General features: G+C 38.8%; 1 protein-coding gene across 2 annotated transcripts in view; it reads right to left on the bottom strand.

Annotated features, from left to right (window-relative positions):
• The window catches only part of SUGCT (succinyl-CoA:glutarate-CoA transferase), a 791,249-nt gene that overhangs the window by 616,343 nt on the left and 155,312 nt on the right, over positions 1-19,594 (bottom strand). The gene's annotated exons all lie outside the window — the stretch shown is intronic.

The raw sequence follows: 19,594 nt of genomic DNA on the forward strand, positions 1-19,594 counted from the left end.
AGTATTACATTACTGCGTGAGACTAAGTCCTGAGTAATGGTCAATTGAGAACTATAAACACAGAAACACCCGCTCCTGAAAAGATCATCTGAAGGCAGAAGTTGACCCAGTGGATGGAACCCTGGTTCAGCCTTTAGCATCAAAGTCATTGCAAAATACATCAGCAACTAGTATATTACTTTCCCCTTTTACTTTCCATCAAGATGACACACAAAGAGCCTGCATCGTCATTGAGCAAATGAACTGATCAGGTGCCACATTCCTCTAAACGTCTCATAACATGAAAAAATAATAAACCTCTATTTTGTTAAGTCAGTTCAGTCAAGTTTTCTGTTCCTTTTGCCCAAAGCATTCTTCCTGGCACAGAGGATCAAGATTATTTAACTTTTTCAATTAATTAATTAATTATTCTCAAATAAAAATTACTGGACTTCTTTCAACATGGGCCTAGGTCCATATCCTCATTATTATACTTGTTTCAGCTTTCAAGAACTACAGATGGATTAAAGGGTCATCTAAAACTGTAGGGTCAACCTCTGACTCTTGCAGTATTTCATATACAGAAATTGAAAACCTGTAATTATTGAATTCCATATGAGGATAATGACTTGATTCCTGGTGATCTGCCACAAAGGGCTTATGTTCCAATGATTATCCATGCCTCCAAGGGCCCAGAACTTTGGAAAGGAGGTGACCAAATAACAATTTTCCATAGTTTGCAGGAAAAAAAAACTTCTGGCCTCATAGCACCATCATGATATTGCATGGGCTGGCTTTTCTTATTCTATTATCATCAGATGTGATCAGGAATCTACCAAGCCAGAAAAAAAAAATCCCAAATTGAGACTGGCCTGTAGAGCAACTCAAGGGATGGTTTTTTTCAGGCTTGGTTCTGCAACCTGTCCTTGCTCTCTACCTGGCTTGGGAGCTGTGTCTCCTATAAGAGTTATAAATGGGGCTCAGCCTGGATGAATCTCCTTGCAACAGCAGCAGTCATTCTCCTTTACTTTACTTTTTTCTTGGGATTTACACTCACTTTTATGTTCATTTACTGCTCTGCTGAAATTGGAACTGCCTTGTGGCAGCTGGTTTGGCTGTACTGCCCAGGTGGCAAAACTAATAAACTTTGAGTCATCCACTTCTGGACCTCCATCTGGTCTTGGGCATTTGAACCATGGAGCATTCCAGGGCTGCCCGGGGCTGCCTGGTGCTAATCACCATTTCACAGATCACTTCTGTGTCTTTCAAAATGGAAAATCAAATCAACATTTTGTAGTAAAAAATGTACTGGATGGGAAGTCCAGATTCATGGTTCCTAATTTCTGTCAACTGTACATATATAATTTAACCTCATTGACCTTTAGACACTTTCTCTAAAAATCTCGGACATTTGACCTAAACTAATTAGTTTCAAAACTTTTTTTATTTAAAAAAATGGCATAATTCCTGTATCAAACAAAATAATGTATAAATAATACATAAGCAGCTAATACCCACCCCCCATAGACTGGCTGAAGTACAGGAGACCTTACAATGCTACCCTAGGAAATGTGAACACAGAACACAATTTGCAAATTAGTAAATGTTCTAAATTTGTTCCCAAGGTCTATACCCCTGACTGTATTCTATTTCTTAACAATGTAGCAGAAGAAAAGGTACCAGGAATGCAACAGAAGTCATTTTCCCATGAAGACTCTTCCTGAAATTGGGGACATTTTCTCAAGTTTGAAGTTTTACTGTAAGAAAGGTGCCTCTTTGATAATAGCTATGTTGGGGAGTGGAGGTGCTGTTCCTTTCAAAAGGTCTAGTGAAAGTCACTCTCTAAGGAGTTCTGGTGCTACTGGAGGTCAAGAATTCACATTAATAAAGGTGATTCCCTGCAAGCAAAAAGTCACATGGGGCTTGCTAGTTTCACTTTTCTAATTTCAAAGTCAAGTGATAATCAATAGGCCAACAACAAACTGCATCAACTTGTGGGCTGACTGGATGTCACAGGTTTTTGTTTGTTTGTTATTGCTGTTGTTGTTGTTGTTTTTAATTGGAGGATAATTGCTTTAAAATGTTGTGTTAGTTTCTGCTATACAACAGTGTGAATCAGCTATAAGTATACACATATCCCCTCCCTCTTGAGCCTCCCTCCCATCCACCTCCATCCCACTCACTTAGGCCATTACAGGGCACCAAGCTGAACTCCCCATGCTATACAGCAGCTCCCACTAGCTAGCTATTTCACACATGATAGTGTACAAATGTCAGTGCTACTTTCCCAAGTCATCCCACCCTCTCCTTCCCACAAGCCCATTCTCTACGTCTGCCTCTCTATTCCTGATCAGAAAATAGGTTCATCAGTACCACTGGTCACAGGTTAATGTGAAGCTCTTAGATTGTTCTGAGACAGTTACCAGGGATAACCATGGGCTGGATGCCAGGCTTAGAGGTCAGCCTAGCTTCCTCATTTCTTGCCTTACTACCTCATTCTTTTTTTTCAATTTTGACTTCTGTGTTTCTGTCTTTGACAGAAGACATAAGCTGTCTTTGACAACTGTTTAATAAGAATAGCATCAAGTAGAGTGAGTTTGAATGAAGGGTCGGACTTCATCTCACAGACTGTTTCCAAGTGGAAGATCATATCCATTTTCTCCATACAACAGTAGCTCATGAAAACAAGAAGCATTTCAAAACTAGCAGGTTCCCACCAGGGAGGAAGGTTAAATAAGATTTTACACAAGCTGCCATCAAAAAACAAAGTATGATTTGTCAGTGACAACTCAGAGGTAAAGTCTGGGTGGCGGGGTGGAATTCTATTTTAAAAAAGAGAGCAACAGGGCTAAACTTAGCAATCCAATGTTTAAAAGGGGCATTCCAGATCTGAAAGTAATCTACTATTTACAAAGACGTATTTTAAAGCAGGAGAAAGGAGAAAGAGTCAACAGCTATGACGTGACTATGTATGAAAAAATCAGAGGCTTCCTGGCAATTAATGACAAATTTTCCACAGATCAAAAGAATACAGGATGTGACTTTTAGGTTAATAACTACATACTGTATACCCATTCTAAATATTGCATTAGATCATTATTTTCATCCCCTAAACTTAGGCTCATTATTTCATCATGTGGATGCCATATAATTTACTCAGAATGTTGCTTTTATATGGTTTCATCTAAACAAAACAGCCAACTTTGGCTTAATAATAATCATTCTGACAGCAAAATTATTATTTTAGATAAAATAATGGGTCCTGATATTCTTTGCATTTAACCAGAAAACTAATGGGGTGGTCAATGTGGATCTCAAAGGGCACAGCCCCAGAAGGTTTGAGGAAGAATAGGTCCATTTCCCAAAGCAGCCCCATGATGTCCATAACTTCATTTTACTTCTACCAAAATGAAGATAAAATGCAACAATATAATCTTTCATCTCCAAAAGGACAACCAAGCATCACAAGTAAAAGAGGAAAAACAAGATTAGAAGCATACTCCCACTGCATCAAAATGGATAATTTTTTCCCTTCTGCTGGTACCAAACTCACTCTGTTAATTGCATGGCAGGCCAATAAGTCTACAGATGACGTGTTGACACAAGGAATTCGAACTCTATTTGGAAAGCTGGCAAATTGAGAAGATGGGAGAATAATTTCTCAAAATAAGCACCTTATTGGGGTCTGGATGCCCACTTCTTTTATAGAAGAGGGTAAGGAAATAAAGTTAAAAGGTTATTTATCTTGCAAAATTGGAGGGAATGTGTTCATTTCTTCTTTTCTGCAGCCATTCATAGGTAGGCAGGGAGAAGGAAATGGCAACACACTTCAGTATTCTTGCCTGGAAAATTCCATGAACAGAAAGAGCCTGGCAATCTACTGTCCATGGGGTCGCAAAAGAGTGGGACATGACTTAGCAACTAAACAACAACAAAGAGTCAGACTGCCTCCCTGTGAGCTGAACAAAGCCATTTTAGTTTAACATTCAGGCAGAGGTGCAGGGTCCCCTGAGGCAATTATGTGGGATGATAATAACAAAAGCAATGAAAAGCAATGGTTAAAGTCAAAGAGACAGATCCAACATGGAGGCAAAATTGACTCTTCCCTGTTACACTGCTTCCTTGCATATATTCTGGCCTCTGACTAAGCTAGACTATACACCAATCATGCATCACTTCTGCATCTCCTGAAATCTGCATTCACGCTTCAAAGTCCATTTCAACAACACCATTTCATTAAGTTTCCACAAGCTGAATGCATGCTAAGACGCTTCAGTCACGTCTGATTCTTTTTGACCCTATGGACTATAGCCCACCAGGCTCCTCAGTGTGTGGGATTCTCTGGGCAAGAATACTGGAGTGGGTTGCCATGCTCTCTTCCACGGGATCTTCCTGACTCAGGAATGCAGGAGATCTCTTACATCTCCTACACTGGCAGGCAAGTTCTTTACCACTAGTGCCACCAGGAAAGCCCTAAGTTCCCACAGCACCCAAGCCAAAAAAGAAAGCCTCTGAACAAATACAACACCTTAATTTGCCTGACTCCTGCTGTGTTTTCATAGTCTGCTACATATTACAATTAAAACTATGAGATGATAAAGCTGCTGCTGCTGCTGCTAAGTCACTTCAGTCGTGTCCGACTCTGTGTGACCCCATAGACGGAAGCCCACCAGGCTCCCCTGTCCCTGGGATTCTCCAGGCAAGAACACTGGAGTGGGTTGCCATTTCCTTCTCCAATGTGTGAAAGTGGAAAGTGAAAAGTGAAAGTGAAGTCGCTCAGTCGTAAGCTAGATAGACCTAAATCAGTAGTATCTAAACCTACTAGTCGGAGAAGGCAATGGCAAGCCACTCCAGTACTCTTGCCTAGAAAATCTCATGGATGGAGGAGCCTGGTAGGCTGTAGTCTGTGGGGTCGCTGGGGGTCGGACACGACTGAGCGACTTCACTTTCACTTTTCACTTTCCACTTTCACACACTGGAGAAGGAAATGGCAACCCACTCCAGTGTTCTTGCCTGGAGAATCCCAGGGAGGGGGGAGCCTGGTGGGCTTCTGTCTATGGGGTCACACAGAGTCGGACACGACTGAAGTGACTTAGCAGCAGCAGCAGCAGCAAACCTACTAGGAGTATCTAAACCTATAGTACACCACAATCACATGGGGAATTTCACAACTCCAGCCAGACTTAAAGAACCAAAATGGAGCCTGAAAGAAAAGATTCAACCAACATATCTGAGATCCAAAGCCTTAAGAAACTCTAACCAAACCTCTGCATATTATAGATAAAGGAACAGAGAAGGTAAATAATTTATCTGAGGTCACACAGGTGAGTGGTAGAACTTTTCTCCAATGATAGCGTACTTCTCCATGTTACATTATTCAATCACTTCTTTTAAATTGGAAACTATTTCAGGGTAAGAATTATGTATTATAAACCTTTTGTATGTACTCACAGCACCTAAAATAGAACTTGCACACTAATATTTTTAAAGCATAAATGAAAACAATAATTACTGCTTATTTATTCAACACACACTGAGTGTTGTTTTGTGTGAGTCATTATGCTAGGTACTGGTTGTATATAAGGAAATGAAAACGACATTGTCCTGCCCTCTTTGGACTTAACAATAATGAAGAAGACAACTAAACAAACAGTCATAGGAACTGCCGTGGGGAGAGAAGATGGAGGAGAACTTTAAAAAGAAATAAAATAACATGTGAAAGCCCTAAAGTAGGAAAGAGACTGGCATACAGGAAGAAAACAAAAACTGAAGGTGACCACTATAACCAAAGCATGAAAAGAAAGAGAAAAGAAATGAAATTGAAGAGGTTTAGAGAAGCCAGACAATGCCAGTCCTTGCAGATCAGGGTAAGGAGTTGTTATTTCCAGATCTTTCAGACAATCATTTTAAAATCACAAATCATATCATGCCATCCTTCTTAAAACTCATCAGGCTTCCCACTGCATTTGTAATTAAATCCAAAGAATGATGTGAAAAAAGGAAAGAAAGGGGACCAGTTAATGCAGGGGTCTAGCATGAGTTGTTGATAGCTCAGACTAGGTTGGTGACAATGGAAATGAAAAGCAGTGAATTTAAGACATGTTTTAGGATCTGAAGGGACAGAACACGTGAAAAAGTATATGGGAAGGGGATAGCAGATAGAATGGTAAGGTAGGAGCCAGCTGTAACTCCCAGATTTCTGACTGAATATCTGGGTAGGCTCTGAAGGCATTCACAGAAATAAGGAAGTTGGAGAGATGAACAAGTTGAAGGCAAAGACAATGAGTCTGCCTTTAAATATGTTTAATTGGAGATTCCTATGAGACAATCACTTGGGCTGGAATCACCAGCACATACATAGTATTTAAAGTCATACCCCCCATATATGTAAACATTTAACTGATTCACTTCGCTGTACAGTAGAAACTAACTCAACATTGCAATGGCAACTCACGACAGTATTCTTGCCTGTGGAATCCCATGGATAGAGGAACCTGACAGACTACAATCCATGTGGTCATACAGAGTTGGACATGATTGACTAAAACAACAAACACTTCAATAAAAATTAACACAAGTAAATTAAAGTCATCCCCCAAGAGTATAAAGTATAGAGAAAAAATTAGAGAAGAAATCATAAATAAAATAAGACAAAAGAAGACAAGCCTCCATATCAAAAGAACCCTTCCTCTAACCACAGGTACGGTCAAAGATGCAGGTACAAACTACTAGCTACAACTAGAAACACCACCCAATCAAAGATAAGTTTAATAAACTATGCTATCCATATATGATAGAACACAAAGTAGGCACTTAAAATGATGAAACAGAAGAATACAGCACCATGTAAGGAAATGTTCACAAGGTTTTTAAACTATTTTAGAACAGTTTTCAGTTCAGTTCAGTCGCTCAGTCATGTCCGACTCTCTGTGACCCCATGAATCACAGCACGCCAGGCTTCCCTGTCCATCACCAGCTCCCGGAGTTCACTCAGACTCATGTCCATCGAGTTGGTGATGCCATCCATCCATCTCATTCTCTGTCGTCCCCGTCTCCTCCCACCCCCAATCCCTCCCAGCATCAGTCTTTTCCAGTGAGTCAACTCATCGCATGAGGTGGCCAAAGTATTGGAGTTTCAGTTTTAGCATCATTTAGATTTATAGAAAAAATACCAAGATAGCAGAAGAGTTTCGATATACAACACTCCCGGCTCCCCTATTATTAACATCAATGGAGCTGGAACATGGTAAGTAAAAGAGGTAATAGTGGAAGGTCAGGTCAGGGAGGTATGCCAGGGTCAGATCATAAGGGTCCTTACAGGCCTGGTAAGGATCTGCAGTAGTATTCTAAGGGTTATGGAAAGCCATTGATTTATAGAATTAGATAATCTTGTTCTTATATGGAGTATACAGAGGCCATCAGTGAAACCAAATGATCTCACATGAGGTAGGTATTACAATGTCCATTTTTACAGATCAGAAAACTAAGCCTAGGGAGCTTAAGTATGTTGTCTAGATCTCACAGTTGGTGAAGAGCAAAACTATAACTCACACTCAAATTCCCTAGTCTCTAAGCCATCCCTATACCACCACCTCCTCTCTGTTTAACCTCTCTGTTCCCAGCCCCTCCCACTCTAGCAGGCTTAGTGTTACGTCTCTGTCCTGCATATATATCCTTGGTTTCACATTTAATATTCCCTGCTGCTGCTGCTGCTGCTAAGTCACTTCAGTCATGGCTGACTCTATGTGACCCCATAGAGAGCAGCCCACCAGGTTCCCCATCCCTGGGATTCTCCAGGCAAGAATACTGGAGTGGGTTGCCATTTCCTTCTCCAATGTGTGAAAGTGAAAAGTGAAAGTGAAGTCGCTCAGTCGTGTCCGACTCTTCACGACCTCATGGACTGCAGCCTACCAGGCTCCTCCATCCATGGGATTTTCCAGGCAAGAGTACTGGAGTGGGGTGCCATCGCCTTCTCCAATATTCCCTGCAAGCCCCCCAAATCGCTGGAGTAGACTAGAAGCCCCACAATCAATCTGCTGTCCTCCGCATTTGCTAAGGTTCCACATCCTTAACTGAGTCGATTAATTCTCTTCATGTTCTGCTCAGCTTTACTCATTAACTAACTGTAAAAGATTATCTGGGAGAAATATGTTAAAAGAGAAATTAAGAAGCTAACATTCACGGAGAACACATCATTCAGGAAGAAAACTCCTTCAAACAAAGCCCTCATCAGAAAGAGATCCTGACATCCCTCTTTTTCATCCTAATGCCATTCTCTTGCATGACAAACTTCCTACGCAATTTAACCTGCTTTGCTTTGTCCCTCATACTTTAAAGAAGACTAATTTCTTCAGGACCACTAAGGACCAAGGGGGAAAAAACGTTTGGAAGTAGAGAAAGTATTTTGACTATCTCACGTTGAAAGAAGAAAAAGAATTCTACTTATTCATGCTACATTTATCATTTTACATTTCTAGTATTTATTCATGATAAAAGCTAATACTTCAGTTCAGTTCAGTTCAGTCGCTCAGTCGTGTCCGACTCTCCGCGACCCCATGAATCACAGCACGCCAGGCCTCCCTGTCCATCACCAACTCCCGGAGCTCACTCAAACTCATGTCCACAGAGTCGGTGATGTACTGTTCTAAGCATTTTATATCAAATACCTCATTTAATCCTCACAGCAACGATATAAGTGAGATGTTTTGTTTTGTTTTTTATTTATTTTTGGCCACACTAAGTGGCTTGCAGGATCTCAGTTCCCCAACCAAGGACTGAACCCAGGTCATGGCAGTGAAAGCCTGGAATCCTAAACATTAGGCCACCAGGGAACTCTTATGTGTGAGATGTTCTGATGAACCCATTTTACAAATAAGAAAACTGAAGCATGGTGTAGGTTAATAATCTTCCCTAGGTTGTGTACTTAATAAACATATAAGCCAGGACCTGAACTCAACTGCTCTGGATTCTGGCATTCTATACTAAATTACATACAGAATCAGGCTCCTTAAGATTTCTGAGGCCTTGATCCTAAAAAGCTTTATCTTACTGTCTTACCTGTCTAAAAAAAACAAAAAAACAAAACAATGATCAAACATACTTTTCAATTAAGTAAACATCTACAGCTAAGTCTAAATTATTATAGAATACTTGAAGTAGTACTCATTCAGAGTTTTCTGCCCTGCTGAAACTATGTCTTGGCTTCGATTCCAATGTAATTAGAAATAAACTTCAACCTATAAACATTTTACCTATAAACACCAAAAACCAGTGGAGCTGTTATATAAATTTTAAATCTCTACTTTTATTTACTTAGCAAAGAAAAACATATTATCATATCCTTCTCTTCATGGCAACTATTTAACTTAATGAAAGGAACACACACATTTCACATTCCTCTGAATTATCACTAACGATAGTCAAATCATATTGATGTTTACTTTATATTCTGAACTCAAAAGAAAAACATATTTGCATTATACTCAGAATAATTTTGCCAATCCATCTGAATGAAAATCAGACATATGAGGAAACTGGATATTGAGTGCCAGAAGGTAAGACCAGACAGCAAAGAGAGGCAGAATTTCAAAAGCATGTTTAGGATAATACATCAAACATATTTCTTACCATGAACCACTGACCCAGTCAATCATTTGACTCAAAAAGTGGTTATGAACCTCTAAAAAAATGTGAAGAGTAAGTGAAAATGTAGAAAAGTAACATTTAGTGACATGATTTACGTATTTATCCCTCTGATGGCACGTCTTCAGTTTCAAACATCTTCTTCAAACATGAGTCCACATTTTAAATGACTTAGTTCTTTAAAATATGTCTGTCTTTAGAATAAAATAATACACTATTCTGCAACACTAGTTTCTGAAAGAAGTTCGAAGAATGAAATTATTTTTGCTTCCTTCAGGCTTGTAGCAAATATCTAACAAGCACTTATTACATGCAAAGCACTTTCAGGTGCAGTGGAAGACCCCAAAGTCAATTAAACAGTTTCATCTCTCAAGAAGGTTAAAATCTATAATTCACAAGAGAAATAATTTGTTCTACAAGAGACTTTATTTTTAAAAAATCAAGTAGGGATAAAAGGTGATGTTTGAGCTGACGCTTCAACAATTTAGCTATGTAAACACAAGGAAAAGGACCTTCCATATGAAAGAAATACTGTGTGCAAAGTCACAGCCGATAGATAGAAAAGTACTGGGATTTTTTAATTAATTAATTAATGGAAATAAAAAATGAAACAAGGTATTAAATTTGATTACCAGGAAATCATAAATGTTCATTAAGATGCAGTATCAATAAAGTACTGGGGGAAAAGTCAGATTAAAAAGGGCTAAGGAATGAATGAAAAGAATGTGGAAGGTGAAAGAATATTTTTGAAGCTTGCATAAAGGGTAAAGGAGACTCGATAGTAGCTCAAGCAGGTGAGCAGGAAGATAGAGGTTTTATTTTTGAAGATGGGGGAAAAACCCTGAAATTCATTCAAATATGAAAGAAAAAAATAATTGGAAGTGTGAAGTCTTTTTTTTTAATCAGTTTATTTTTCAGGACTTTATTATTTGTTTTTCTGCTTATTTTTTTTTATTGGAGGCTAATTATTTTACAATAGCTTGGTTTTGCCATACATTGACATGAATCCACCCCGGGTGTAAAATAATTGGAAGTGTGAAGTCTTAAGCAAGATGTAAGAGGACAAGAAAGAAAATACAAGTTAAGGGGTTATGATTTAAAATCCCATCTCTCAGCGAAGTCTTCCCTAACTCACTCAGAAGTCAGGTCATTTCCCCTCTGTCTCTCTGTCCATTAGCAGAATGGAAGGTTGTGGAAGGAAAGAACTTGTCCGATTTGTTCAGTGCTCTCTCCCTAGGAGCAGGAACATCATCTGAGACATACTATAGACAGTCATTAATAGCTAAATTGGTAAATAAAGGAAGTTTTCCTCTAATTTGGAAGGAGAATCTTAATGAATAAGAAGAAATCTTTAAGTAAAAAAGAGGAAAGTTGGATGCAACCTCCCCAGAGAAGCAAGACAATAGAAGGCATCTTCGCAGGATGAGGAGGACAGGCTGATGTTTGCTGCTTCCTCTAAATCCTGCCTCTGCATACTAAAGTCACACAGAGCACACATCCTCTGGTGTGCAAGCATGCCTGCATGCATGCCTGCTCAGTAGTTTCAGTCGTGTCTGACACTTTACAACCCTATTTACCATTCATCAAGTGGATAAACACAGAGGCTGAGTTAGATAGCAATATCAAGGCCTGAGGCTTCATGTTCAGGGTGAGGAAAGCAACAAAGGTGGCTTAGTAACAGCAATGGAAGCTTCAGGGGTCAACACCTTATTGAGCTAAAAATGAGTATGTGATTATGCAAAAGATCCATGAATGGGTAGAGACACAAAATAACTTCTCCCTTAAGTCAGACTCGACCTAGGAATGGGTACAGGGTGAATTTGTAATGGGGGGTGGGGGGAGGGTTGGTGGAGCCAATAAGTTCTAAGAGGGACACTAGGCAGTTCAGTTCAGAAGTTAAAATGTTGAAGAAAGGTTGACTCCTACTGACCCTGTAGATATCCTTCATTGCTCCCTGGAGCCCAAGAAGTTTCCTCTACAGAATGTGGTGGCTTATTTTGGGAAGAGCTCCACATACTTTATTTAGTTTTCTTAGTTCAGGGTACCTTCTCCACTTGGGCCTCCCAGGTGGCACAGTGGTAAAGAATCTGCCTGCCAATGCAGGACATGCAAGAGAAACAGATTCAATTCCTGGGTTGGAAAGATCCCCTGAAGGAAGAACTCCAGTATTCTTGCCAGAAAACGTCCATGGACAGAGGAGCCTGGCAAGCTACAATCCATGGGGTCTCAAAGAGTCAGACATGACTGAGCACACACACTCCCCTTCTCCAATTTTCTATTTTGTCACTTTTTTCATCTAGTTCTGATAACCTCTGCTTTTATGTCCTGATGATCTTTTGTCCTTGGAACATGGAGAGTATTAGATTTAGTGAAATAAGTCAGACAGAGAAAGGAAAATACTATATGTTATTACTTATATGTGGAATCTAAGAAAAAACAAACTAGTGCATATAACAAAAAAGAAACATACAGATATATAGAGAACAAATTAGTGGTTACCAGTGGAAACAGTGGCTGACTTTATTTTTGGAGGGCTCCAAAATCACTGCAGATGGTGACTGCAGCCATGAAATTAAAAGACACTTACTCCTTGGAAGAAAAGTTATGACCAACCTAGATAGCATATTAAAAAGCAGAGACATTATTTTGCCAACAAAGGTCTATCTAGTCAAGGCTATGGTTTTTCCAGTGGTCATGTATGGATGTGAGAGTTGGACTATAAAGAAAGCTGAGCACCAAAGCATTGATGCTTTTGAACTGTGGTGTTGGAGAAGATTCTTAAGAGTCCCTTGGACTGCAAGGAAATCCAACCAGTCCATCCTAAAGGAGATCAGTCCTGGGTGTTCATTGGAAGGACTGATGTTGAAGCTGAAACTCCAATACTTTGTCCACCTGATGCAAAGAGTTGACTCATCTGAAAAGACCGTGATGCTGGGAAAGACTGAAGGTGGGAGGAGAAGGGGATGACAGAGGATGAGATGGTTGAATGGCACCGCCGACTCAATGGACATGGGTTTGGGTGGACTCCGGGAGTTGGTGATGGACAGGGAGGCCTGGATGCTGTGGTTCATGGGGTTGCAAAGAGTCAGACACAACTTAGCGACCGAACTGAACTGAATGAGGACCGGGAAAGGGTGACAGGCAAGATAAGTGTGGAGATAAAGAAGAACAAACTACTAAGTATAAAATAAGCTACAGGATATATTGTACAGCAGTATTTTATGATAACTATAAATGGAATATAATCTATAAAAATTTTGAATCACTATGCTATACACCTGAAACTAATATTGTAAATAAACTACACCTCAATTTTTTTTAAACCTTCCTCATCTCAATATTAAAAGACAAACATTTTGCATTTTCTTCTAAATACAGTTTTTCTCATATCCAGCAAATGGAAAGGACTACATACCCTTGGGACTATACTTACTTTTATATTCTGATTTTTTACACTTAACAAGAATTTTCTCATATTTTTAAATATTCCCTAGAACTTAATTTTAAAAGTCAAAAGAAAAAAGGAAATGAGCCATTAAAGGCAGTATCAGTAGAGGAAGTGGACAGGACAATGAAATGCAAAGGGTTAAGAAAATTAGGTAGGAAGCAGAAACCTCAAATACAAATAATACATTGTTTGGCAGTGAAAAAAAGGAAAGAGATGAAAAATAGCTGGAATGCATAGCCAAATCACCAAAAATGGTGACAAATGAAGACTGTTTATGATGCTACCTTTTCTGGGGTATATTGACTTTTATAGAAAATTAATGAAGGACCAAAAGCCTTGGCGCTAAAGAATGAACCTCTCTTGGTGGAATTTCAGGCATTTTCCAACGTTCATGGGAAAAAGATTTTATAATCAAGGGAGGCATTTTCCTAGAAACTGTAAGTCACAGAACTACATAAAACAACTCTGAATATAACAACAGCTTATAAACCAAGCCCCAGCATGAGAACAAAATTAACAAACTTACACACTCTGCCTACATCTGATCATTCTAAGTGACTAAAACCCAAGCCAGTAAAGGTGAATGTGATGATGATTTCTGTCTGGCCATGTCATATTACACTGCTTTCCTGAGCTCCTGTGGAATGGTTCCCAGAATAACAGGGGAGGGGGGGACTCTCTAGAATGCAGTACATAATTAAGTTCTTTACTGGTGACTCGTCTAAAAGTGACCTCATGGGAGTTCTGGGGAAAGGCGCAAAGCCAGGTGTGGATTAGGACAAGAAATCATGTCAGTGATCAGATGATTCAGCAGGTAAAATATGTATTATGTCACTGCACTTCAAGCAAAAAATTCAGGCAATGAATACAGGTACGCAGTGCCAAAGACTGCCATGTTCATTAACAAAAAACAACTCAGTGATGAAAAAAACAACTCTAAGAATAGCCAAATAAAGAAAACACATTCTAGGCTTTATATACTAATTCTGTGTATTTACATTTTATTTTTTCATCCAGCAAATATTTATTGAGTGATTACTTTGTTTAGGCAGTGTGCAAGGTGCTGGGAATACAGTGGTGAAAAGAGATGGATTCTCTGCCTTCATGGAACAGGGTCTAGTGAGAAGACACAAGGTGAACACACTTCCCAGTGATGCGAAGAGTTTAGGGGCGGCAATGTGGTTGGAAGCAGGCCTAGGGGACTTAGCTCAAAGTGGAGTTAGCATGACAAGCACATTCTTTTCACACTTTCTCGCCCCCTCCTCCCACCAACACACACAAATGTTTTGGCAAATATAACAGTCATCGTTACTAATTTGGGAGTCACTTCACAGGAACAGAAACAATGAGAATATTTCACTATATTTACACAAACACTTGGCCAATTTCTCCACTGTTCGAATATATCTCACCAGAGAGTAAAATCAAGTCAACTGATTTCAGAACCTCACTAGTTTATATCACAGTCAGAACTTATCAACAATGCGCCACATGGCACAGGCTGGATGACTTTTAAGATCTAAGCTGCAAATTGTAGACGAGTTTGGGCTTTTCAACATTACCTCTAAAAGACCTCAAAGGTATACCGACATAAGCAGCCTTTGATGACACACTGTATCATGTATCCATATTCTCATATGTCCCTAATTCAGCACATTTGCATATGATCTGCATTCTAACATATCCACAAATATGTTTTTATATGCTAGAAGACTGTAATATGATAGAGCCCTTAAGGAGTCACTCTGCTTTGTTGTGTCAATTCTCATATTCATCAGACAGTGATCATTCTACTAGCCACATCCTCCACCTACTCCTTAACCACAATTGGAGGGCTAGACAGTTGTAAAGAGGGCATACTCTTTGGATCTTTTTGACATCCTCAGCAGTCTGGTAGAAAGAAATTTGGATCTTGAGTCAACAGGCCTAAGTCTCAGTCTCAGCTTAGCCCTTTACTGCAAAAGCTCTCAGTCAAGTTTGCGAGACATCACTAACCTCATAGCCCTGTTTGTGACTTCAGAACAATATTGTGAAAGTGCTTTGAAAATACTCAAAGGTAGGAATAATGAAAATTATTATTTAAAGAAACATATTATCCATGAAAATATAGGCTAAACAGCAAACTTGGGGTTTTATGACACAATTTAGTAATTTCAATTAATTAATGTTTTTCATCTTTTACTGATATAAATAATCTATCTAGGAAAAGCAACTCCCACAGATGGCAAACCAGGTCAGACAGCTTTAGAAATTCCAAGTATATTTATTGTTTTTATTAATCAAAGAAGAATTTCTAAACTGCAAATTTTTCACCTTTCTACAAATTTTAAACCCACATGAAAACTCTATTGGCTTAGAATACCAAAAAAGCAATCTGTGGTTTGACTCTAGAGTAGCAAAATTTCTAATAAGATTTCTAAGACAAGTATTAATAGTTTACCTCCAGAGGTTGTAGGTTGGCAGTTCAATGAGCATGATTCATTGCATTAATGAGTTTTGCTTGACTTTGCTTCATTTGGGAACTTTTCGGCCAACCCAATATTTCAAAAATTGAAAGTCGTATATAACAATTCAGATTTCTTACTTCAAAAAAATGCAAATTTGGCTACTCTGGGCTGGCCGTGTGATAGAGAAGGCTTATCATGGCTCATGAGAGCCATCTTTCAAACATGTTCAGTAATGATCACATTAGGCTTCAAATGAGCTATGTAGGAATATTTACACTATGAGAATTGGTAAATTCTATAGATCACAGCTTTTTTTTAATTTTTCTAGTTGGAGTATAATTGCTTTACAGTGTTGTGTTTCTGCTGTACAACAATGTGAATCAGGTATAAGTATACATATATCTTCCCTCTTAAGGCTCTGCTGCCCACCACCCACATGCCCCCCCACCAAAATCCCATCCCTCTAGGTCATCACAGAGCTGAGAAATCCAGTTAAACATTACAAGTACACTCTATACTTGGGACCACAGTCTCACATGACAGCAGCTGGCTGTACTGACTAGTGATTATGCCCTCAGATAGGATGTGAGCTCTTCAGTCCATATCTACCACTATTCCTTATTGTCTTTTGTTTGGCTTAGTTCACTTATTTTAATTATATGGCTGGCATATTTCAGCATTTGATTTTGCAACTCTTGATTTATAGTCATACTCTTCTCAAAAAAAAAAAAAACCTCTTAGGATAGCGAAGAAAAAAAGCCAAGCCACTGTGCTCACTTGATAATTAAAAACAAAGAGCAGGCATAAATTGAACACTGTTGAACAAACTGAAATACCATCTTTAGGTTCCTTTTATTCCCTTTTCTAATCATTGTGTTATTTAAGTAAAAAAGAACACTGTAACAGATTTCAAGTCATAAATTGAGCAGTTAGCAAAATGAATATTTTTAAAAGATAAGAATATTATTTAATTGCATATTCTTAAGAAACAAAATATGAAAAGCTGAGAATTTTTATTTCTGGAGGTAAAAATCATGAAGGCTTTTTGATTTGTCTGAAGACCTTATATGGATATTTGATGGAAATCTTGAAAACCTGGGCAGAAAAATTCTTACACAAGACAAACCACTGATTAAATGACTCTATCAATAAGAATGTCTGAACATGAAAACAGATATAATAGCGGTCACGAAAATTCCCTTTCATGTCACATTACGTGGGTTCATACACAGATGACTGTTGCTTAGCCTGCCCTAATATGTAGGTCTGTGCTTCCAAAGACAATAATGCTTTCATTTATCACTCCCTTCCCTTGGGGCATAAGTATGACAGTCCTACCCACTCGAAGAAAAGTATTTTCTCAAAACCACTTTCCAAGGTCCCAAGAAAAAAGGACAAAATTAGGGAAAGAACGCAGACCAATGGAAGTTCCTGAAACAGTTCCCATCAGCAGCTTTTGTATTTCTGGATGGTCTCCTAACAGTAATCACCACCAGGAGAAAGGGGCAATGTGAGCATTTGTCAGGAGTCTCTGTCTCAACACACTGCCTCTAAAATTCTCTTTCCTCTCCTACCTACCACTAAATTTGTTTTCAGTCTCAGACCCAGACCTACTTTAGCTTGCTTAATGATCTTGCCTTTTTTTCAAGATGTTCAAAGTGAACAACTGTTTGGTCTTCTATGCTAGCCTCGAAATTATAATATCATTTTTATAGCAGCAAGAAAACAAGGAAATTAAATAGAAAAAATAGAAAGAAGGGAGGGAGGGAGAAAAGAAAGAAACAAAAAACTAAAAGTACATAAAGCATGTTTTGAGGTAACATCAGAGAAAGGAATGAAGTTTTTAAAAGAGAACGAGGAAAGCAACTGTCCCATGTCCTTTTAGATTGCTCTTCATATAAATTTTGGGGGTAGAATCCAAATACTGTTACTATTGATCCTCTTGACAAAATTTTGCCTCCATACACTCTGATACACATGAGACATTCAAGAGTGAACACAGGAAAGTTCAGGAAATATCCAAATAAAGTCAAGAAAAGTTTGTGGTAGTACCAAAAAACAAAGGAAAACAACAGCAAAAAGAACAAGAGTTTTACCTTCATTTAGTAAAGCACCAGTTGCATTGATTTATGTCGAGCTTTGTTTCAGTGTATTAATTTTTACTGATTTAAAGCTAAAAGCCTCTACCTCATTTATCTCATAAAAAATTGAGTTCTTTGAGGAGAACTGAAATTTTCAGGTTTGTAATACAGTTGACTAGCAAAGAAGTAAATTTTCTGGACTTACAACAAGCTATATCAGTTCTTCTCCTAGTCTAAAGCACCAGCCAGCATCTTAGAGCTTTACCCCCATATTTAGGCTCAATGGTAAAGGAATCCACCTGCAATGCAGGAGATCTGGGAGATGCAGGTTTGATCCTTGGGTTGGGAAGATTCCCTGAAGGAAGAAATAGCAACCCACTCCAGTATTCTTGCCTGGAAAATCTCATGAACAGAGGAGACTGGCAGTCCACAATCCACAAGGTCGCAAAGAGTTGGACACAACTGAGTGACTGAACACACAATATGTCATCAGTGGGGCTTCCTAGGTGGCACAGTGGGTAAAGAATCCACCAACAATGCAGGAGACACAGGAGACGCAGTTTCGATCCCTGGGTCAGGAAGATTCCCTAGAGGAGGGCATGGCAACCCACTCCAGTATTCTTGCTAGAAGAATCCCATGGACAGAGGAGCCCGATAGGCTACACAGTCCATAGAATCACAAAGAGTTAAACACAACTGAAGTGACTGAACATGCACTCACAATGTCATCAGTACTTTTATCTTAATTTTGGTTGAGGCACTTTAACATGCACACTCCTTCAACTTAGAATCTGAAAAAGAATGAATATGTGTATAGGTATAGCTGAATCACTTTGCTGTACACCTGAAACTAACACAACATTCTAATTCAACTATATTCTAATATAAAATAAAAATTAAATTAAAAACATCAAGAAAAGCAGTAGCTAAGACTTTTATTTTTTAATGTTTACATTCCAAATAACTGCAAGAGGTCATCAAAAGTAAAGACTTTGGGCAAAAAAATATCAGTCTTGAGGCAACCAATACACTTCTCTGTCAGTATATAAAGAGTTAAGGGATGCAGTATTGATAATAAAGTAAGAGTGTGCTGAGGAGACTGGACTTCCCAGGTGGCCCTTGTGGTAAAAAACCCACCTGCCAATGTAGGAGATGTAAGAGATTCGGGTTTGATCCCTGGGTTGGGAAGATCCCCTGGAGGAAGGCATGGCAATCCACTCCAGTATTCTTGCCTGAAGAAACCCATGGACACAGAAACCTGGAGGGCTACAGTCCATAGGGTCATAAAGAGTCGGACATGACTAAAGTGACTTAGCATTCACGGAGACAATGGTAGTAATAGTAATAAAAGCTAACACTTATTAGTGCTGACTATGTAGTAAGGCCTTCTGTCAACACTATATATATATATATATATATATATACACATTTTAATCTCCGTAGCAATTCAGGAGACAAACATTGCTGTTGTTCCAATTTAATGAAGAAGGGAACTAAGGTGAGACCCTGTTTCAAGACTTGCTCAAAGACCTCAGCTACTTAGTGGCATATTGAGGACTTTAAGCCCAGGAGTCTGGCTCAAGCCTATGTTCCTAACCACCATTCCAGAGGCCTGAAAAGGAAGGTTACCAAATGGAAAGAAATTAATTCAACAATAAGGTTAAAATTAAGTTAAAAAAAAAAAATTGAGGTTCTATCTTACAGAGAAAAAAATATATGTTGCATGCAGATTAGAATGTCCTACCTAATAAACACAATATAAATTTTAATGTGGACTTGGCAACAGATAACAAGTACAATTACAAACATTAGGATGAATATAAAAAGCCTTCTTCAGAAAGACATGAGCACAATATTTTAACCACCCAAGACGTCCTGCTTTTAGTGCATCTCATGAGCCCATAGTGCCATCCAGTGATAGGAGAGGTGAACCACGTGTATATCCTCTTCTGCAAGTTTTCATAATCTTTTCTATAACAAATACAGAATTTTCACAT

Source organism: Moschus berezovskii, chromosome 3 (genome assembly GCF_049115385.1).
Source record: "Moschus berezovskii isolate FMDL1 chromosome 3, NW_MosBer_1.0, whole genome shotgun sequence".
Taxonomy (NCBI): Eukaryota; Metazoa; Chordata; class Mammalia; order Artiodactyla; family Moschidae; genus Moschus; species Moschus berezovskii.